Genomic DNA, 9,164 nt, shown 5'->3' on the forward strand with positions numbered 1-9,164 from the left:
GGCTGTGGGGGTCTGTAGGCTTGAGGCAGGGGAGTTTCATGTTGCAGCTGGGTCTTTTGATATTTACTAGAGAGAGGGAGAAAGAGATCTGCTTCATTGATGGCTTTTCAGTTACTCCTATCTGCTTTCTGTGTGACAAAGCTTACAGTCTCTGCAGAACTGTGCAGTCACATGACATTATCAAGCCCCTTTGTTGCTTTAATGAGGTCTCTCTGGAATCTTCTCTGAGATTCAAGGCGTTACACCTCAAGTTGTTCAGTCACACTTTGAGGGGGTTGGCTCTTTCCAAGTCAATGGGTGTAGATGGCCCCCTGATGACCGTGCTGATAAGGCCATTCCAGGTAATTTAATCAGGGAGCACCCCATTGTTCTGGCTAGGTTGAGTCAGTCGTGTTATCTCCAGTCTGATCTCTGTGTTTCAAATGCAAATTGCAGTGGCCCTTTTGGCTGCCAGTTTACTTTTTTTTTAAGTTACTTGTAAGAATTTCCAGTAAAAATCTAATGCAAGGTTCCAACTGATGAAATTAATATTTCCCATTTGGCATATAGGATTTTCATGACACCACAAATAAAAATGTGATAATGACCAGATAATTTACTTTGGTGATGCTGATTGAGGGATAAACATTGACCAGGATACTGGGGAGTACTCCCCTCTGCTCTTTCAGATTCCCCACAGCTTACTGTCCCACCTAGCTTTGTATCGTCAGCAAACTTGAATGCATTAGTCCTGGTACCTTCATCTAAGTCAGTAATATAAATTATAAATAGCCGAGGCCCTGATCCTTGTGATATACCAATAGTTACGGCCTCCCAACTTGAAAATGTCTCGTTTCTCCCTATTCTCTACTTTCTGTCAGTTAACCAATCCTCAATCCAAGCTAATATATTATCCCCTTTAGACTGAACCCTGACTTGGCTTCCACCTCAATGGATGATATCAGGTGAAGAATGCAGAAGGAAATGAAGTGTATAAAAACAAGCTTTCATTTTTGTTTTGAATCTCCAGTATGTTATGAAGGTGCTTTTATTTTGTTAAAATATCTTTTGAGGAATTCATAGTCAAACTGAAGAAATGTTGGACCAGTTTTTTTTTCAAGAGAGTTATCAAAGGGACACTGAAAGAACTGGTTTGGCAACAATATTTACTGGTTGTCACATGACTCAAGTTAAAAATAGAATAGAAACCCTGGTAACAGAGGAAGATGTGGGCAGAGAAGTGACAGGCACCCCTTGATAGGACAAGTCTGGGAGCGGCAGCGCGCACCTGAGAGGGCAGAAAACTCACAAGCTTTAGGTTGTAGTGTCAGTGTGTTTTACCTTCTGGAAGGAGATAAAGTTAGCTCCTGCTGTTGAAGAAGTGTCAAGGAAGGAGAGAAGACCACAACCCAGCTTGCTTTTCAGCAACTCTGTAAAAGACCCTGAGAAGTCCACTGTGTCAATCCATCTCTTCTGACTTTGAAGAAAAGCCTGCTAAATTAATTCTCAATGCCGCCGAAAAAGAACTGTTCTAAAAATCTGTGACCCGTCTCTCTGTACTCGGAAGTTAGACTGTACGCCAGTTTTGGAACACAATATATCTCATCTGTTTTCTTCAGGAATAAGCAAGCGTTCAGCCCAAGTGTTTTTTTTGTCTGTAACAGAACTCTGAACCAAAACATCCCTTTTATTTTTTCCAGTTAACGTGTGTGTGTCTGTGTGTGTGTGTGTGTGTGTCTGTGTGTGTGTGTGTGTGTGTGTGTGTGTGTGTGTGTGGCTAAGGTATTTCAATCTGTGTGTTTCTGCTTTACTTCATTGCTAGTTAAGACTGGTTTTATAATAAACTGATAATTTTGTTCTTCATTAAAGAAACCTGGTTAGTGTGTTCTATTCTGGGAAAAATAGAGTATATGATTAACCATATTGGTAAGTAGAAAAATTTTAAATATATGTTGTGACCTGTGGAGAAGTGGGACTAGAATCTACAGTGCACTTTTCCTACCTTGGTCGTAACAAGTACTAGATCATTATCCTGTTATTAATTGCACTTACATAGGATATATATTTTATAATATATATAATATATATTATAGCAAGACGGAGAAAATCACTACCTAGGAAATTGTACAGGAATAGTATTTGTTTAATCCATGTGAGGGAATATATACTTGAAAAGCAAAAATTTGCAGGCCTATTGGGTAAGAACAGGGGAGAGCTAGTATAGCCACAATGACCTTCTATGCTGTATAATTCTCTAATTTTAGTCATGGGTAACAGGGAACTTTCCATTTCACCTCCCATTTTTAGTGGGACTCTGTAAAGGATTACAAGATTGGATTTAAACTCTATTTGGCACATTATGGGTTTGTTCACTGAATCTAGCAATGGCGGCCACTTGAGGGTGCTAGATTGCTTTCTTTCTCACAGTAGCATGCCCATATCAATGTGATTGCACTTTACCCCATGAATTACTGTTCTTTTAGTCTCGACCAATGCGATCTTTATAAATGTTAATGTAAGGTATGTGAAGGAAAGACCCAAAAACCTGCACCCCATTGGTGGCCATACCTTCAGTTATCTAGGCCCGAAGCTCTGGAATTCCCTCCCCAAAACTCTCTGTTTCTTTACCTCTTTCTCTCTCTTCCAAGAAACTCCTTTTAAAACCTACCTCTTTAACAAAACTTTTAGCCACCTGTCCCAGTATAGCTGCCTTTTATTCGGTGTCAATTTTTGTTCTGATTCCCTTGGGATGTTAAAGTGCCTCTATAAATGTAAGTTGTTGTTGCACTCCAATAACCCAACTGTCCCTTAAAGCCAGCAGCAATCTCACGGAAACAAATTAATTGTGTTGTATCTTTCTTCATTCCTGTGCTGAAGGTATTGCTGTATCATATGCGTAAAGCAATGTCTGCAGATGTTCGATTACTTGCTCAGGATGGGGGCGACAGTCCCTGTTCACTGTGGCTGGTGAATGGAGGGTTCTCAGCTCAAATGATGGAAACACTTTGACGTTCTGCCAGCACTTGAACAATAAAAGTCCGGTTAAAGCTCTGCTTTCGCATATCCCGACATAAATAAAAGAAAGATATGCATTTATATAGCGCCTTTCATGACCTCGGCGTTCCAAAGTGGTTTACAGCCAATGAAGTGTTTTTTGAAGTGTTGTCACTGTTGTAATGTAGGAAATGTGGCAGCCAATTTGCGCACAGCAAGCTCTCACAAACAGCAATGATAATGACCAGATAATCTGATTTTTGTGATGTTGATTGAGGGATGAATGTTGGCCAGGAATGAATAGATAAAGGAAGACAGACTTGCATTTATATGCCCACAGGATATCCCAAAGCACTTTACAGCAAATGACGTATTTTGAAGTGTCTTCGGCATGCATCAAAGTTACAACACAGAAACAGGCCATTCGGCCCAACCAGTCTCTGTTGGCCTTTACCTTCCACCCCAGCATTTAGTTCTAATGCCGCAGCCTGTTTCCATATGCCTTCAGTCACTTTTCCTTCGTCCACCGACCCTATCTAGAATGATTGTCTAACTGATTTTACCCAATTAGAAAGAACTTGCATTTATATAGCGCCTTTCACAATCTCAGAATACCCCAAAGCGCTTTGCAGCCAATTAAGTAATTTTTAAAAAAATGTAGTCACTGCTGTAATGTTGGAAACACAGCAGCAAATTTGCATACAGCAAGCTCTAACAAACAGCAATGTGGTAATGACCAGATAATTTGCTTTTTCTTTAAGTGATGGTGGTTGAGCAATAAATATTATTCATGAGATTGGGAAGAAACCCCTGCTGTTGTTCAAGACAGTGCTATGGGATCTTTTACACCCGCCTGAGAGGGCTGATAGGGCCACAGTTTAACATCTCACCCAAAAGACAAACACCTCCAACAGTGCAGCACTCCCTCAGCACTGCACTAAAGTATCAGCCTTGATTTTTGTGCTTAAGACTTAGAGTGGGACTTGAACCTTCTAACTCAGAAAGAGTGCTATCCACTCAGCTATGACTGACATATCAAGGCTGGAGTGAAGGCAGAAGCACAATTTAAAAAAAAAACCCAAAGCAAATGTTTTGAATGAGAAAAAGACTTGAAAGAATTGCACTTATATAGTGCCTTTCATAGCCACTGGACGTCCCAAAGTGCTTTACAGCCAATGAAGTACTTTTAAAGTCATAGAGTCATTACAACACAGAAGGGGGCCATTCGGCCCATCGAGTCCATGCTGACTCTCTGTAGAACAATCTTGTCAGTCCCATTCTCCTACTGTATTCCCTTGGCTCTGCAAGTTTCAAGCTCCATGGAGAACAACCCCATCTTCTCTAACCTACTTTGTAGTTAAATCCGCCCCCCCCCCATCACTGGAACCATTCCGGTAAATCTCCTCTGCATGCTCTTAAGGATCCTTTCATCCTTCCTAAAGTGTGGTGACCGGAACTGGATACAATACTCTAGCTGTGGCCTAACCAAAGCTTTATAAAGATTCAGCACAACTTCCCTGCTTTTGTACTCAATACCTCTATTTGTGAAACCCACAATCTCATATGTTTTACTAACCACTCTCTCAATATGTTCTGCCTCTTCAAGGATCGATGCACATGAACCCCCAGGTCCCTCTGTTCCTGCACACTCTTTAGAACTGTGCCCTTAAGTGTATATTGCCTCTCCCTATTCCTTCTGCCAAAATGCATCACTTCACACTTGGCAGTATTAAATTCCATCTGTCACTTGTTCTGCTAGCCTGTCTAGGTCTTGTTGCAGTTGACTGGTATCATCCTTACTGTTTGCCATACCTTCAAGTTTGGTATCATCAGCAAATTTTGAAATGTTACTCTCTATTCCAATATCCAAGTCATTTATGTATAAAAAAAAAGCAGTGGTCCTCGCACTGACCACTGTCTACCACCCTCTGGTCTAAAAAAAAAACAACCATTTACCACGACTTGCTGTTTTCTGTCCTCAAGCCAATTTTTCTTTTAGCCAAGTTGTCACTGACCCTCCTATTCCATCAGCCTCAATTTTGTTAACCAGCCTTTATGTGATCCTTCGTCAAATGCTTTCTTAAAATCCATAGAAACAACATCCACTGGATTCCCTTAATCAACTTTCTCTGTTACTTAATCAAAAAGTTCAATTAAATTAGCCATGCAGGATTGTTTTTATTATTCGTTTCATGGGTTACGGGCATCGCTGGCTAGGTCAACATTTGTTGCCCATCCCTAATTGCCCTGGAGAAGGTGAGCCGCCTTCTTGAATCATTACAATCCATCTGATGCGGGTACACTCACTACACTGTTAGGGCGGGAGTTCCAGGATTTTGATCCAGCGACAGTGAAGGAACACCAATATATTTCCATACCCTTGTCCTTCTAGGAGGTAGAGGTCGTGGTTTTGGGAGGTGCTGCCAAAGGAGACTTGGTGAGTTGCTGCAGTACATCTTGTAAATGGTACACACTGCTGCCACTGTGCATCAGTGGTGGATGGGATGCTGATCAAGCGGTCTGCTTTGTCCTGGACGGTGTCGTGCTTCTTGAATGTTGTTGGAGCCGCACTCAAACAGGCAAGTGGAGAGTATTCCATCACAATCCTGACCTGTGCCTTGTAGATGGTGGACAGGCATTGGGGAGATAGGAGGTGAGTTACTCACCGCAGAATTCCCAACCTCTGACCTGCTCTTGTAGCCACGGTATTTATGTGGCTGGTCCAGTTAAGTTTCTGGTCAATGGTGACCCCCAGGATATTGTTTTGCCTTGTATAAATCCGTGCTGGCTCTCCTTAATTAACTCAAAACTTTCCAAGTGCCTGCTGATTTGTTTCCCTAATTATTATTTGTAAAGCATTACCCACCACTGATGTTAAACTGACTGGCCTGTAGTTGCTAGGCATGTCCTTATACTCAAAGCATAACCTGTCTTTCCAGTAAATCCTACTTATCAATTTTCACCCCATCCATTACCTCTACCATCTCCGCTTCTATTGCTATTTTGTCAGCATCTTCTTCCTTAGTAAACACTGATACAAAGTACTCATTAAGTATTCGCGCCTTGCCCTGTGCCTCTAATCATATATCACCCTCTTTGTCCTTAATAGGCCCCACCCCTCTTCTTACTACCCGCTTACTATTTACATGCAGATAGAAGATTTTTGGATTCCCTTTTATGTGTAGCAACTGTTGTAGGAAATGCAGCAGCCAATTTGTGCTCAGTAAGATCCCACAAACAGTAATGTGATCATGATCAGATACTCTGTTTTTTGTAATATTGAGGGATAAATATTGGCCAGGACACTGGGGATGACTTCCCTGCTCTTCAAATAGTGCCATGGGATCTTTTACATGCATTTGAGAAGGCAGACAAGGCTTTAGTTTAACATCTCATTTGAAGGACGGCACCTCCCTTTGATCAGCATTCTCTTAGCAGTTCCTGATAGTCTAGTCTGGCAGGATGTATTTTACCCGGAACTCGCTACGATTGAATTCCCATGAGAGTTCTGATCCTCTGCTGTGCCGCTTCTCCCGCCATGTTTCCTGGGATTTTTCCAGGAATGCCAGACAAGCAGGGAAAACCTGGCGGAAATCATTCTGGTTCTCCTCTCCCACTGCATGGGATAAATGGATAAACCTTCCCAGAAAATAAACACAGAGAATTCTAGAAATGCTCAACAGTTCAGGCAGCATATGTGGAGAGCAAAATAGAGTTAAAGGGGGGATTTTATGCTCTCCCCTGATGCAAACTTTGAGGTGGGGAGGGCATTTAATCATCCAGGAAGGTAGCAGATGGGGATCTTGTCACTTTCCCGCCTTCACCCCAATGAAGTCCGCGTGGGATTGCCTTTCCGCTCACCGCCAGTTGAGGCCCTTAAGTGGACAATTAATGCCTAATTAAGGGCCTCATCCTCCTTCCGTCAGTATTAGTCCCAGCTGCAGGCAGACCTGTTGCCATGTGGGCAGCATGCCAAGCAAACCCGTGCAGGTTGCTTTCCATCTCTGGGGGGGTAGGGGTAGGAGGGTCCCTCGTTCAAAGGTACTTAGCGCCGATTCGAGAGACCTGGCATTGGGAAGGGAGGACCCACTGAGAGCCACCCCTCTGCCCTTGCCTCTGACCCCACCCCCACAACCCCCTTCCCCATGATCCCCACCCCGCAAAACCCCTCCCAGCATGACTCACCTGTGGCCTGGGACCCTCGCTGATCCCAGGCCTTGGGTGCGTGCAATACCGGCAGCGGCCACTGCCTCCGCGGTGGCACCTCTGATTGGCTAGCAGCTCTTCGCGGGCAGGACTTCCGTTGCCAGAGTTCCTAATCCCGGGAAAGGCTGGTCGCTGTCCACATAAGGTAACGCAGGACTCTCGCCAGTTCTTCAGGTGGCTGAGACCCCAATGCCAACATAAAATCCCCCCCAACATTTCAGTTTGTTGACCTTTCACCCTCCAGTAAAAACTTGTCGATTGTGGGGATGCAGATGAAGAGACATGGACATGACTCCTCCGCAAATGTGTTTCTTTTCTCCCAATGGAAAATTTAGGAGGTAATTATTGTGGTTTGGAATCACAGAAAACAAATGAGCAAGGGGAAAAGGGAATGAAAGTTTGCAAGTCCTTCTGGTCCCTATGGAAATCTGTAAACATCCTATTAATAATATCCATTATTATAATATAGGGAATATTCCTGGATACATTTCCCTCAGGCGGCTAAGTATCTAAGACACCATAAGCTCACTGCAGGTTGCAAAGCACATTCATTAGACAACATATTGTGTCTGTGAATAATTATTACTGATCTCGTTTCAGGTTTCAAGCTGCTTCTGCAATCACCCTGAATAAACATAAATGATCTCAATTGCCACTGTTATGAATGCAGTCGAATTATTAGAAGGAATAGGGGGCTTGGCTCTCCATAATATTAAACTGTTAACTGCTCATTAAAGGTAATAATTCAGGCTGGCCACAGTTATTGAGTTAGTAACTAAATGATTCAACCTGTGTTTTCCTCTATTCTGTAGGGTAGTTACATGGGCAGTTAATATCTTTCCAATGGCTTCTTGTCATGAATAATCTCTGAAATATTGCAGCCAGCTTAATTCTTTTCTGGTTGTACGATTTCACCCTGTCTAAACTGAACTCAAATTGAGGTGCAGATAGCTGCTGTATCACTAAGACCCCAGGCAGTGGTGCTGCAGCACCCATGAAGGTTTATTGTTCTCAGGAGCAGGAGGGTAGTGGCACTGCTGCCAGGACCCCCTATTTATATTTTGCTTCTCTTTTGATGCAGAGCTCGATACATGCATTGGGAAAGCAGCTACCACCTTTGGCCGACTCACGAAATGTGCATGGGATAACATCACTCTGACCCTTAGGACCATGCTGATGGTTTATAAGGCCTGTGTACTCAGGACCTTGCTGTCTGGCTGTGAAACATGGGCCAGGAGAAAAAGCTCAATGATTTCCATCTTCGCTGACTGCAATGCATCATGGGTATATCCTGGAAGAACAAAATCACAAATGCAGCTGTCCTCTCAAAGGCAGAGCTCCCAAGTGTGTTGGTACTAATCAAACAGAGGCGGCTTCGGTAGATCGGACACATCCGCAGGTTTGAAGACGGTCGCACACCCAAGGACCTTCTGTATGGTAAGGTAGCCGGGGCCAGATGACCAGTGGGGACGCCCAAAGCTCCACTTCAAGGATGCTTGTAAGTGTGACATGAAGGCCCTAAATGTCGACTATCACACTTGGGAGTCACTAGCTGGCGAAAGAGACAAATGGTGACACATGCTGTGGACTGGCGTGCACTACCATAACCAGTTGCTACAGCAGCTTGGCAACAGGCGCCAATGTCAAAAACAACAACTCACAGCGTCACTTGGGAGCTTCACGTGTGGCACTTGTGGCAGAACCTGCCTCACAAAGACTGGTCTTCACAGCCATCAACAAAGGTGCACCAAGAGACGACACCCCATCTAAATGGATTGTTTGCTGTGTGTCCATCATCTTTCTTAGATGGAAGGATTCCAACCAACCAACCAACAATTCTCATTTAGGATGTTGTCTTCATAATTTTTGAAGATTTAAAAAAAGTAAAAAAAGCTCACTGGCATCTATCGTGCTGCAGACCAGCGTAGTAACTGGAATTATATCTCTGTGGTACCTGTTACTTTCTCAACTGGTTCTATTATATA

Source organism: Heterodontus francisci, chromosome 7, assembly GCF_036365525.1.
Source record: "Heterodontus francisci isolate sHetFra1 chromosome 7, sHetFra1.hap1, whole genome shotgun sequence".
NCBI lineage: Eukaryota > Metazoa > Chordata > Chondrichthyes > Heterodontiformes > Heterodontidae > Heterodontus > Heterodontus francisci.